A 14,434-nucleotide genomic window follows, 5' to 3' on the forward strand; every position below is an offset into this window, starting at 1 on the left:
TAGTAGAAGCCAGGTCCACTGGATATTCTCTTTCAGAAGTAGTAGATATGTTTGCTGTGTCCGGCTCTGTGCTTGATCCAGAAAAGGAAGGGGAAGATTCCAGCATGACAGGTTCTTTGCTAACATCATAATCCAAGATCTCATAACTAGACTCTTTGGATGGCTCAGGTGAGGTTGTTATGGAACTTGTCTTTGTGACATCTGGTGTTACCGAGTCTGTCCTTGATTGACTTGTGGGTGTGTCAGTGCTGTAGAGAGAGGAGGCTGGATATGCTGTTGTCCTTGAACTGTCAATTGTTTCATGGGATTCTGTTGTCACTGATGGTTTCTTTGTGCTGAACGTTGATGTTGATGATTCTGTTTCAGTCTCTTTGGTAGAAATGTCAGATATAAGTTCACCAGAGCCCTCCTCTGTTGAAAATTCCACTAAAGCTTCCGATGACACTGTGGACGGTCCCTCTGTGCTTGCAAGGTAAGACACAGTTGTAACAGCAGACGTCTGAGAGAACATGTCAGGAGCTCCATCACCTGAACCGCCTTCATCTATAGATGTTATACCAGAACTCATCTCTGTCTTCTCTGTGATAGACGAGACTGATGACTTTTCTGTCTTAACTGTGACTGCACTCTCCTGTTCTTTAGAGGGTAACATGGTCGGTTTCTCAGTACTTAACAGAGAGGAAGATGTACTAGCTAAGGTCTCACTGCCTTGAGATATATCTGTACTTGTCTGTTCTGGTTGCTCACTTGAGATGACGGTAGCTTTTTCAGTTGAAGAGGAGGGAGATGCAGAAGTGGTATATGTTTTAACAGCAGCTGCTTCTTTTTCTGGCTCCTTTGTACTCAACACAGAGGATGATGTGATAGTAACAGTCTCTTGTGTGGACACATCAAATGTTTGAACATCTGAGCCCTCTTCAAGGGTTGAAGATGAAACTGAGCTATCTTCTGGTGTAACAGAGACTGTCTTTGATTGACTTGTGGGAGTGTCAGTGCTGTAAATTGAGGAGGCTGGATATTCTGTTGGCCTTGAACTGTCAATTGTTTCATGGGATTCTGTTGTCACTGATGGTTTCTTTGTGCTGAACATAGATGTTGATGTTGATGAATCTGTTACAGTCTCTTTGGTAGTCCCATCAGATGTTAATTCACCAGAGCCCTCCTCTGTTGTCGCAAAAATGGAACTAGCCTCTGCTGCAATAGAGACTAGAACTTTAGAAACACTTTCTTGAGATTCTGTTGTGACTGCTGGTTTCTCTGTACTATAGAGTGAGGAAGGTGCAGACAAGGTTGATCTTACAGTGTCAATAGCTTTATCTGATGCTGTTGTCACTGAAGGTTTCTCTGTGCTGAACAAAGATGAAATGGTTGTTGATATAATTAACGATTCATCAGAAAATATAGTAGAAGCCAGGTCCACTGGATATTCTCTTTCAGAAGTAGTAGATATGTTTGCTGTGTCCGGCTCTGTGCTTGATCCAGAAAAGGAAGGGGAAGATTCCAGCATGACAGGTTCTTTGCTAACATCATAATCCAAGATCTCATAACTAGACTCTTTGGATGGCTCAGGTGAGGTTGTTATGGAACTTGTCTTTGTGACATCTGGTGTTACCGAGTCTGTCCTTGATTGACTTGTGGGTGTGTCAGTGCTGTAGAGAGAGGAGGCTGGATATGCTGTTGTCCTTGAACTGTCAATTGTTTCATGGGATTCTGTTGTCACTGATGGTTTCTTTGTGCTGAACGTTGATGTTGATGATTCTGTTTCAGTCTCTTTGGTAGAAATGTCAGATATAAGTTCCCCAGAGCCCTCCTCTGTTGAAAATTCCACTAAAGCTTCCGATGACACTGTGGACGGTCCCTCTGTGCTTGCAAGGTAAGACACAGTTGTAACAGCAGACGTCTGAGAGAACATGTCAGGAGCTCCATCACCTGAACCGCCTTCATCTATAGATGTTATACCAGAACTCATCTCTGTCTTCTCTGTGATAGACGAGACTGATGACTTTTCTGTCTTAACTGTGACTGCACTCTCCTGTTCTTTAGAGGGTAACATGGTCGGTTTCTCAGTACTTAACAGAGAGGAAGATGTACTAGCTAAGGTCTCACTGCCTTGAGATATATCTGTACTTGTCTGTTCTGGTTGCTCACTTGAGATGACGGTAGCTTTTTCAGTTGAAGAGGAGGGAGATGCAGAAGTGGTAGATGTTTTAACAGCAGCTGCTTCTTTTTCTGGCTCCTTTGTACTCAACACAGAGGATGATGTGATAGTAACAGTCTCTTGTGTGGACACATCAAATGTTTGAACATCTGAGCCCTCTTCAAGGGTTGAAGATGAAACTGAGCTATCTTCTGGTGTAACAGAGACTGTCTTTGATTGACTTGTGGGAGTGTCAGTGCTGTAAATTGAGGAGGCTGGATATTCTGTTGGCCTTGAACTGTCAATTGTTTCATGGGATTCTGTTGTCACTGATGGTTTCTTTGTGCTGAACATAGATGTTGATGTTGATGAATCTGTTACAGTCTCTTTGGTAGTCCCATCAGATGTTAATTCACCAGAGCCCTCCTCTGTTGTCGCAAAAATGGAACTAGCCTCTGCTGCAATAGAGACTAGAACTTTAGAAACACTTTCTTGAGATTCTGTTGTGACTGCTGGTTTCTCTGTACTATAGAGTGAGGAAGGTGCAGACAAGGTTGATCTTACAGTGTCAATAGCTTTATCTGATGCTGTTGTCACTGAAGGTTTCTCTGTGCTGAACAAAGATGAAATGGTTGTTGATATAATTAACGATTCATCAGAAAATATAGTAGAAGCCAGGTCCACTGGATATTCTCTTTCAGAAGTAGTAGATATGTTTGCTGTGTCCGGCTCTGTGCTTGATCCAGAAAAGGAAGGGGAAGATTCCAGCATGACAGGTTCTTTGCTAACATCATAATCCAAGATCTCATAACTAGACTCTTTGGATGGCTCAGGTGAGGTTGTTATGGAACTTGTCTTTGTGACATCTGGTGTTACCGAGTCTGTCCTTGATTGACTTGTGGGTGTGTCAGTGCTGTAGAGAGAGGAGGCTGGATATGCTGTTGTCCTTGAACTGTCAATTGTTTCATGGGATTCTGTTGTCACTGATGGTTTCTTTGTGCTGAACGTTGATGTTGATGATTCTGTTTCAGTCTCTTTGGTAGAAATGTCAGATATAAGTTCCCCAGAGCCCTCCTCTGTTGAAAATTCCACTAAAGCTTCCGATGACACTGTGGACGGTCCCTCTGTGCTTGCAAGGTAAGACACAGTTGTAACAGCAGACGTCTGAGAGAACATGTCAGGAGCTCCGTCACCTGAACCGCCTTCATCTATAGATGTTATACCAGAACTCATCTCTGTCTTCTCTGTGATAGACGAGACTGATGACTTTTCTGTCTTAACTGTGACTGCACTCTCCTGTTCTTTAGAGGGTAACATGGTCGGTTTCTCAGTACTTAACAGAGAGGAAGATGTACTAGCTAAGGTCTCACTGCCTTGAGATATATCTGTACTTGTCTGTTCTGGTTGCTCACTTGAGATGACGGTAGCTTTTTCAGTTGAAGAGGAGGGAGATGCAGAAGTGGTAGATGTTTTAACAGCAGCTGCTTCTTTTTCTGGCTCCTTTGTACTCAACACAGAGGATGATGTGATAGTAACAGTCTCTTGTGTGGACACATCAAATGTTTGAACATCTGAGCCCTCTTCAAGGGTTGAAGATGAAACTGAGCTATCTTCTGGTGTAACAGAGACTGTCTTTGATTGACTTGTGGGAGTGTCAGTGCTGTAAATTGAGGAGGCTGGATATTCTGTTGGCCTTGAACTGTCAATTGTTTCATGGGATTCTGTTGTCACTGATGGTTTCTTTGTGCTGAACATAGATGTTGATGTTGATGAATCTGTTACAGTCTCTTTGGTAGTCCCATCAGATGTTAATTCACCAGAGCCCTCCTCTGTTGTCGCAAAAATGGAACTAGCCTCTGCTGCAATAGAGACTAGAACTTTAGAAACACTTTCTTGAGATTCTGTTGTGACTGCTGGTTTCTCTGTACTATAGAGTGAGGAAGGTGCAGACAAGGTTGATCTTACAGTGTCAATAGCTTTATCTGATGCTGTTGTCACTGAAGGTTTCTCTGTGCTGAACAAAGATGAAATGGTTGTTGATATAATTAACGATTCATCAGAAAATATAGTAGAAGCCAGGTCCACTGGATATTCTCTTTCAGAAGTAGTAGATATGTTTGCTGTGTCCGGCTCTGTGCTTGATCCAGAAAAGGAAGGGGAAGATTCCAGCATGACAGGTTCTTTGCTAACATCATAATCCAAGATCTCATAACTAGACTCTTTGGATGGCTCAGGTGAGGTTGTTATGGAACTTGTCTTTGTGACATCTGGTGTTACCGAGTCTGTCCTTGATTGACTTGTGGGTGTGTCAGTGCTGTAGAGAGAGGAGGCTGGATATGCTGTTGTCCTTGAACTGTCAATTGTTTCATGGGATTCTGTTGTCACTGATGGTTTCTTTGTGCTGAACGTTGATGTTGATGATTCTGTTTCAGTCTCTTTGGTAGAAATGTCAGATATAAGTTCCCCAGAGCCCTCCTCTGTTGAAAATTCCACTAAAGCTTCCGATGACACTGTGGACGGTCCCTCTGTGCTTGCAAGGTAAGACACAGTTGTAACAGCAGACGTCTGAGAGAACATGTCAGGAGCTCCGTCACCTGAACCGCCTTCATCTATAGATGTTATACCAGAACTCATCTCTGTCTTCTCTGTGATAGACGAGACTGATGACTTTTCTGTCTTAACTGTGACTGCACTCTCCTGTTCTTTAGAGGGTAACATGGTCGGTTTCTCAGTACTTAACAGAGAGGAAGATGTACTAGCTAAGGTCTCACTGCCTTGAGATATATCTGTACTTGTCTGTTCTGGTTGCTCACTTGAGATGACGGTAGCTTTTTCAGTTGAAGAGGAGGGAGATGCAGAAGTGGTAGATGTTTTAACAGCAGCTGCTTCTTTTTCTGGCTCCTTTGTACTCAACACAGAGGATGATGTGATAGTAACAGTCTCTTGTGTGGACACATCAAATGTTTGAACATCTGAGCCCTCTTCAAGGGTTGAAGATGAAACTGAGCTATCTTCTGGTGTAACAGAGACTGTCTTTGATTGACTTGTGGGAGTGTCAGTGCTGTAAATTGAGGAGGCTGGATATTCTGTTGGCCTTGAACTGTCAATTGTTTCATGGGATTCTGTTGTCACTGATGGTTTCTTTGTGCTGAACATAGATGTTGATGTTGATGAATCTGTTACAGTCTCTTTGGTAGTCCCATCAGATGTTAATTCACCAGAGCCCTCCTCTGTTGTCGCAAAAATGGAACTAGCCTCTGCTGCAATAGAGACTAGAACTTTAGAAACACTTTCTTGAGATTCTGTTGTGACTGCTGGTTTCTCTGTACTATAGAGTGAGGAAGGTGCAGACAAGGTTGATCTTACAGTGTCAATAGCTTTATCTGATGCTGTTGTCACTGAAGGTTTCTCTGTGCTGAACAAAGATGAAATGGTTGTTGATATAATTAACGATTCATCAGAAAATATAGTAGAAGCCAGGTCCACTGGATATTCTCTTTCAGAAGTAGTAGATATGTTTGCTGTGTCCGGCTCTGTGCTTGATCCAGAAAAGGAAGGGGAAGATTCCAGCATGACAGGTTCTTTGCTAACATCATAATCCAAGATCTCATAACTAGACTCTTTGGATGGCTCAGGTGAGGTTGTTATGGAACTTGTCTTTGTGACATCTGGTGTTACCGAGTCTGTCCTTGATTGACTTGTGGGTGTGTCAGTGCTGTAGAGAGAGGAGGCTGGATATGCTGTTGTCCTTGAACTGTCAATTGTTTCATGGGATTCTGTTGTCACTGATGGTTTCTTTGTGCTGAACGTTGATGTTGATGATTCTGTTTCAGTCTCTTTGGTAGAAATGTCAGATATAAGTTCCCCAGAGCCCTCCTCTGTTGAAAATTCCACTAAAGCTTCCGATGACACTGTGGACGGTCCCTCTGTGCTTGCAAGGTAAGACACAGTTGTAACAGCAGACGTCTGAGAGAACATGTCAGGAGCTCCGTCACCTGAACCGCCTTCATCTATAGATGTTATACCAGAACTCATCTCTGTCTTCTCTGTGATAGACGAGACTGATGACTTTTCTGTCTTAACTGTGACTGCACTCTCCTGTTCTTTAGAGGGTAACATGGTCGGTTTCTCAGTACTTAACAGAGAGGAAGATGTACTAGCTAAGGTCTCACTGCCTTGAGATATATCTGTACTTGTCTGTTCTGGTTGCTCACTTGAGATGACGGTAGCTTTTTCAGTTGAAGAGGAGGGAGATGCAGAAGTGGTAGATGTTTTAACAGCAGCTGCTTCTTTTTCTGGCTCCTTTGTACTCAACACAGAGGATGATGTGATAGTAACAGTCTCTTGTGTGGACACATCAAATGTTTGAACATCTGAGCCCTCTTCAAGGGTTGAAGATGAAACTGAGCTATCTTCTGGTGTAACAGAGACTGTCTTTGATTGACTTGTGGGAGTGTCAGTGCTGTAAATTGAGGAGGCTGGATATTCTGTTGGCCTTGAACTGTCAATTGTTTCATGGGATTCTGTTGTCACTGATGGTTTCTTTGTGCTGAACATAGATGTTGATGTTGATGAATCTGTTACAGTCTCTTTGGTAGTCCCATCAGATGTTAATTCACCAGAGCCCTCCTCTGTTGTCGCAAAAATGGAACTAGCCTCTGCTGCAATAGAGACTAGAACTTTAGAAACACTTTCTTGAGATTCTGTTGTGACTGCTGGTTTCTCTGTACTATAGAGTGAGGAAGGTGCAGACAAGGTTGATCTTACAGTGTCAATAGCTTTATCTGATGCTGTTGTCACTGAAGGTTTCTCTGTGCTGAACAAAGATGAAATGGTTGTTGATATAATTAACGATTCATCAGAAAATATAGTAGAAGCCAGGTCCACTGGATATTCTCTTTCAGAAGTAGTAGATATGTTTGCTGTGTCCGGCTCTGTGCTTGATCCAGAAAAGGAAGGGGAAGATTCCAGCATGACAGGTTCTTTGCTAACATCATAATCCAAGATCTCATAACTAGACTCTTTGGATGGCTCAGGTGAGGTTGTTATGGAACTTGTCTTTGTGACATCTGGTGTTACCGAGTCTGTCCTTGATTGACTTGTGGGTGTGTCAGTGCTGTAGAGAGAGGAGGCTGGATATGCTGTTGTCCTTGAACTGTCAATTGTTTCATGGGATTCTGTTGTCACTGATGGTTTCTTTGTGCTGAACGTTGATGTTGATGATTCTGTTTCAGTCTCTTTGGTAGAAATGTCAGATATAAGTTCCCCAGAGCCCTCCTCTGTTGAAAATTCCACTAAAGCTTCCGATGACACTGTGGACGGTCCCTCTGTGCTTGCAAGGTAAGACACAGTTGTAACAGCAGACGTCTGAGAGAACATGTCAGGAGCTCCGTCACCTGAACCGCCTTCATCTATAGATGTTATACCAGAACTCATCTCTGTCTTCTCTGTGATAGACGAGACTGATGACTTTTCTGTCTTAACTGTGACTGCACTCTCCTGTTCTTTAGAGGGTAACATGGTCGGTTTCTCAGTACTTAACAGAGAGGAAGATGTACTAGCTGAGGTCTCACTGCCTTGAGATATATCTGTACTTGTCTGTTCTGGTTGCTCACTTGAGATGACGGTAGCTTTTTCAGTTGAAGAGGAGGGAGATGCAGAAGTGGTAGATGTTTTAACAGCAGCTGCTTCTTTTTCTGGCTCCTTTGTACTCAACACAGAGGATGATGTGATAGTAACAGTCTCTTGTGTGGACACATCAAATGTTTGAACATCTGAGCCCTCTTCAAGGGTTGAAGATGAAACTGAGCTATCTTCTGGTGTAACAGAGACTGTCTTTGATTGACTTGTGGGAGTGTCAGTGCTGTAAATTGAGGAGGCTGGATATTCTGTTGGCCTTGAACTGTCAATTGTTTCATGGGATTCTGTTGTCACTGATGGTTTCTTTGTGCTGAACATAGATGTTGATGTTGATGAATCTGTTACAGTCTCTTTGGTAGTCCCATCAGATGTTAATTCACCAGAGCCCTCCTCTGTTGTCGCAAAAATGGAACTAGCCTCTGCTGCAATAGAGACTAGAACTTTAGAAACACTTTCTTGAGATTCTGTTGTGACTGCTGGTTTCTCTGTACTATAGAGTGAGGAAGGTGCAGACAAGGTTGATCTTACAGTGTCAATAGCTTTATCTGATGCTGTTGTCACTGAAGGTTTCTCTGTGCTGAACAAAGATGAAATGGTTGTTGATATAATTAACGATTCATCAGAAAATATAGTAGAAGCCAGGTCCACTGGATATTCTCTTTCAGAAGTAGTAGATATGTTTGCTGTGTCCGGCTCTGTGCTTGATCCAGAAAAGGAAGGGGAAGATTCCAGCATGACAGGTTCTTTGCTAACATCATAATCCAAGATCTCATAACTAGACTCTTTGGATGGCTCAGGTGAGGTTGTTATGGAACTTGTCTTTGTGACATCTGGTGTTACCGAGTCTGTCCTTGATTGACTTGTGGGTGTGTCAGTGCTGTAGAGAGAGGAGGCTGGATATGCTGTTGTCCTTGAACTGTCAATTGTTTCATGGGATTCTGTTGTCACTGATGGTTTCTTTGTGCTGAACGTTGATGTTGATGATTCTGTTTCAGTCTCTTTGGTAGAAATGTCAGATATAAGTTCCCCAGAGCCCTCCTCTGTTGAAAATTCCACTAAAGCTTCCGATGACACTGTGGACGGTCCCTCTGTGCTTGCAAGGTAAGACACAGTTGTAACAGCAGACGTCTGAGAGAACATGTCAGGAGCTCCGTCACCTGAACCGCCTTCATCTATAGATGTTATACCAGAACTCATCTCTGTCTTCTCTGTGATAGACGAGACTGATGACTTTTCTGTCTTAACTGTGACTGCACTCTCCTGTTCTTTAGAGGGTAACATGGTCGGTTTCTCAGTACTTAACAGAGAGGAAGATGTACTAGCTGAGGTCTCACTGCCTTGAGATATATCTGTACTTGTCTGTTCTGGTTGCTCACTTGAGATGACGGTAGCTTTTTCAGTTGAAGAGGAGGGAGATGCAGAAGTGGTAGATGTTTTAACAGCAGCTGCTTCTTTTTCTGGCTCCTTTGTACTCAACACAGAGGATGATGTGATAGTAACAGTCTCTTGTGTGGACACATCAAATGTTTGAACATCTGAGCCCTCTTCAAGGGTTGAAGATGAAACTGAGCTATCTTCTGGTGTAACAGAGACTGTCTTTGATTGACTTGTGGGAGTGTCAGTGCTGTAAATTGAGGAGGCTGGATATTCTGTTGGCCTTGAACTGTCAATTGTTTCATGGGATTCTGTTGTCACTGATGGTTTCTTTGTGCTGAACATAGATGTTGATGTTGATGAATCTGTTACAGTCTCTTTGGTAGTCCCATCAGATGTTAATTCACCAGAGCCCTCCTCTGTTGTCGCAAAAATGGAACTAGCCTCTGCTGCAATAGAGACTAGAACTTTAGAAACACTTTCTTGAGATTCTGTTGTGACTGCTGGTTTCTCTGTACTATAGAGTGAGGAAGGTGCAGACAAGGTTGATCTTACAGTGTCAATAGCTTTATCTGATGCTGTTGTCACTGAAGGTTTCTCTGTGCTGAACAAAGATGAAATGGTTGTTGATATAATTAACGATTCATCAGAAAATATAGTAGAAGCCAGGTCCACTGGATATTCTCTTTCAGAAGTAGTAGATATGTTTGCTGTGTCCGGCTCTGTGCTTGATCCAGAAAAGGAAGGGGAAGATTCCAGCATGACAGGTTCTTTGCTAACATCATAATCCAAGATCTCATAACTAGACTCTTTGGATGGCTCAGGTGAGGTTGTTATGGAACTTGTCTTTGTGACATCTGGTGTTACCGAGTCTGTCCTTGATTGACTTGTGGGTGTGTCAGTGCTGTAGAGAGAGGAGGCTGGATATGCTGTTGTCCTTGAACTGTCAATTGTTTCATGGGATTCTGTTGTCACTGATGGTTTCTTTGTGCTGAACGTTGATGTTGATGATTCTGTTTCAGTCTCTTTGGTAGAAACGTCAGATATAAGTTCACCAGAGCCCTCCTCTGTTGAAAATTCCACTAAAGCTTCCGATGACACTGTGGACGGTCCCTCTGTGCTTGCAAGGTAAGACACAGTTGTAACAGCAGACGTCTGAGAGAACATGTCAGGAGCTCCATCACCTGAACCGCCTTCATCTATAGATGTTATACCAGAACTCATCTCTGTCTTCTCTGTGATAGACGAGACTGATGACTTTTCTGTCTTAACTGTGACTGCACTCTCCTGTTCTTTAGAGGGTAACATGGTCGGTTTCTCAGTACTTAACAGAGAGGAAGATGTACTAGCTAAGGTCTCACTGCCTTGAGATATATCTGTACTTGTCTGTTCTGGTTGCTCACTTGAGATGACGGTAGCTTTTTCAGTTGAAGAGGAGGGAGATGCAGAAGTGGTAGATGTTTTAACAGCAGCTGCTTCTTTTTCTGGCTCCTTTGTACTCAACACAGAGGATGATGTGATAGTAACAGTCTCTTGTGTGGACACATCAAATGTTTGAACATCTGAGCCCTCTTCAAGGGTTGAAGATGAAACTGAGCTATCTTCTGGTGTAACAGAGACTGTCTTTGATTGACTTGTGGGAGTGTCAGTGCTGTAAATTGAGGAGGCTGGATATTCTGTTGGCCTTGAACTGTCAATTGTTTCATGGGATTCTGTTGTCACTGATGGTTTCTTTGTGCTGAACATAGATGTTGATGTTGATGAATCTGTTACAGTCTCTTTGGTAGTCCCATCAGATGTTAATTCACCAGAGCCCTCCTCTGTTGTCGCAAAAATGGAACTAGCCTCTGCTGCAATAGAGACTAGAACTTTAGAAACACTTTCTTGAGATTCTGTTGTGACTGCTGGTTTCTCTGTACTATAGAGTGAGGAAGGTGCAGACAAGGTTGATCTTACAGTGTCAATAGCTTTATCTGATGCTGTTGTCACTGAAGGTTTCTCTGTGCTGAACAAAGATGAAATGGTTGTTGATATAATTAACGATTCATCAGAAAATATAGTAGAAGCCAGGTCCACTGGATATTCTCTTTCAGAAGTAGTAGATATGTTTGCTGTGTCCGGCTCTGTGCTTGATCCAGAAAAGGAAGGGGAAGATTCCAGCATGACAGGTTCTTTGCTAACATCATAATCCAAGATCTCATAACTAGACTCTTTGGATGGCTCAGGTGAGGTTGTTATGGAACTTGTCTTTGTGACATCTGGTGTTACCGAGTCTGTCCTTGATTGACTTGTGGGTGTGTCAGTGCTGTAGAGAGAGGAGGCTGGATATGCTGTTGTCCTTGAACTGTCAATTGTTTCATGGGATTCTGTTGTCACTGATGGTTTCTTTGTGCTGAACGTTGATGTTGATGATTCTGTTTCAGTCTCTTTGGTAGAAATGTCAGATATAAGTTCACCAGAGCCCTCCTCTGTTGAAAATTCCACTAAAGCTTCCGATGACACTGTGGACGGTCCCTCTGTGCTTGCAAGGTAAGACACAGTTGTAACAGCAGACGTCTGAGAGAACATGTCAGGAGCTCCATCACCTGAACCGCCTTCATCTATAGATGTTATACCAGAACTCATCTCTGTCTTCTCTGTGATAGACGAGACTGATGACTTTTCTGTCTTAACTGTGACTGCACTCTCCTGTTCTTTAGAGGGTAACATGGTCGGTTTCTCAGTACTTAACAGAGAGGAAGATGTACTAGCTAAGGTCTCACTGCCTTGAGATATATCTGTACTTGTCTGTTCTGGTTGCTCACTTGAGATGACGGTAGCTTTTTCAGTTGAAGAGGAGGGAGATGCAGAAGTGGTAGATGTTTTAACAGCAGCTGCTTCTTTTTCTGGCTCCTTTGTACTCAACACAGAGGATGATGTGATAGTAACAGTCTCTTGTGTGGACACATCAAATGTTTGAACATCTGAGCCCTCTTCAAGGGTTGAAGATGAAACTGAGCTATCTTCTGGTGTAACAGAGACTGTCTTTGATTGACTTGTGGGAGTGTCAGTGCTGTAAATTGAGGAGGCTGGATATTCTGTTGGCCTTGAACTGTCAATTGTTTCATGGGATTCTGTTGTCACTGATGGTTTCTTTGTGCTGAACATAGATGTTGATGTTGATGAATCTGTTACAGTCTCTTTGGTAGTCCCATCAGATGTTAATTCACCAGAGCCCTCCTCTGTTGTCGCAAAAATGGAACTAGCCTCTGCTGCAATAGAGACTAGAACTTTAGAAACACTTTCTTGAGATTCTGTTGTGACTGCTGGTTTCTCTGTACTATAGAGTGAGGAAGGTGCAGACAAGGTTGATCTTACAGTGTCAATAGCTTTATCTGATGCTGTTGTCACTGAAGGTTTCTCTGTGCTGAACAAAGATGAAATGGTTGTTGATATAATTAACGATTCATCAGAAAATATAGTAGAAGCCAGGTCCACTGGATATTCTCTTTCAGAAGTAGTAGATATGTTTGCTGTGTCCGGCTCTGTGCTTGATCCAGAAAAGGAAGGGGAAGATTCCAGCATGACAGGTTCTTTGCTAACATCATAATCCAAGATCTCATAACTAGACTCTTTGGATGGCTCAGGTGAGGTTGTTATGGAACTTGTCTTTGTGACATCTGGTGTTACCGAGTCTGTCCTTGATTGACTTGTGGGTGTGTCAGTGCTGTAGAGAGAGGAGGCTGGATATGCTGTTGTCCTTGAACTGTCAATTGTTTCATGGGATTCTGTTGTCACTGATGGTTTCTTTGTGCTGAACGTTGATGTTGATGATTCTGTTTCAGTCTCTTTGGTAGAAATGTCAGATATAAGTTCACCAGAGCCCTCCTCTGTTGAAAATTCCACTAAAGCTTCCGATGACACTGTGGACGGTCCCTCTGTGCTTGCAAGGTAAGACACAGTTGTAACAGCAGACGTCTGAGAGAACATGTCAGGAGCTCCATCACCTGAACCGCCTTCATCTATAGATGTTATACCAGAACTCATCTCTGTCTTCTCTGTGATAGACGAGACTGATGACTTTTCTGTCTTAACTGTGACTGCACTCTCCTGTTCTTTAGAGGGTAACATGGTCGGTTTCTCAGTACTTAACAGAGAGGAAGATGTACTAGCTAAGGTCTCACTGCCTTGAGATATATCTGTACTTGTCTGTTCTGGTTGCTCACTTGAGATGACGGTAGCTTTTTCAGTTGAAGAGGAGGGAGATGCAGAAGTGGTAGATGTTTTAACAGCAGCTGCTTCTTTTTCTGGCTCCTTTGTACTCAACACAGAGGATGATGTGATAGTAACAGTCTCTTGTGTGGACACATCAAATGTTTGAACATCTGAGCCCTCTTCAAGGGTTGAAGATGAAACTGAGCTATCTTCTGGTGTAACAGAGACTGTCTTTGATTGACTTGTGGGAGTGTCAGTGCTGTAAATTGAGGAGGCTGGATATTCTGTTGGCCTTGAACTGTCAATTGTTTCATGGGATTCTGTTGTCACTGATGGTTTCTTTGTGCTGAACATAGATGTTGATGTTGATGAATCTGTTACAGTCTCTTTGGTAGTCCCATCAGATGTTAATTCACCAGAGCCCTCCTCTGTTGTCGCAAAAATGGAACTAGCCTCTGCTGCAATAGAGACTAGAACTTTAGAAACACTTTCTTGAGATTCTGTTGTGACTGCTGGTTTCTCTGTACTATAGAGTGAGGAAGGTGCAGACAAGGTTGATCTTACAGTGTCAATAGCTTTATCTGATGCTGTTGTCACTGAAGGTTTCTCTGTGCTGAACAAAGATGAAATGGTTGTTGATATAATTAACGATTCATCAGAAAATATAGTAGAAGCCAGGTCCACTGGATATTCTCTTTCAGAAGTAGTAGATATGTTTGCTGTGTCCGGCTCTGTGCTTGATCCAGAAAAGGAAGGGGAAGATTCCAGCATGACAGGTTCTTTGCTAACATCATAATCCAAGATCTCATAACTAGACTCTTTGGATGGCTCAGGTGAGGTTGTTATGGAACTTGTCTTTGTGACATCTGGTGTTACCGAGTCTGTCCTTGATTGACTTGTGGGTGTGTCAGTGCTGTAGAGAGAGGAGGCTGGATATGCTGTTGTCCTTGAACTGTCAATTGTTTCATGGGATTCTGTTGTCACTGATGGTTTCTTTGTGCTGAACGTTGATGTTGATGATTCTGTTTCAGTCTCTTTGGTAGAAATGTCAGATATAAGTTCACCAGAGCCCTCCTCTGTTGAAAATTC

At 42.8% G+C, this 14,434-nt stretch overlaps 1 protein-coding gene across 1 annotated transcript in view; it reads right to left on the reverse strand.

Annotated features, from left to right (window-relative positions):
• LOC311342791 (brevican core protein-like) overlaps positions 1 to 14,434 on the reverse strand; it is a gene marked incomplete at its 5' end in the record, with an annotated part of 62,929 nt that overhangs the window by 20,538 nt on the left and 27,957 nt on the right. The window lies entirely within an intron of this gene.

The sequence above is a fragment of the Micromesistius poutassou genome, assembly GCF_964030765.1.
Source record: "Micromesistius poutassou genome assembly, chromosome: 5".
Lineage (NCBI taxonomy): Eukaryota > Metazoa > Chordata > Actinopteri > Gadiformes > Gadidae > Micromesistius > Micromesistius poutassou.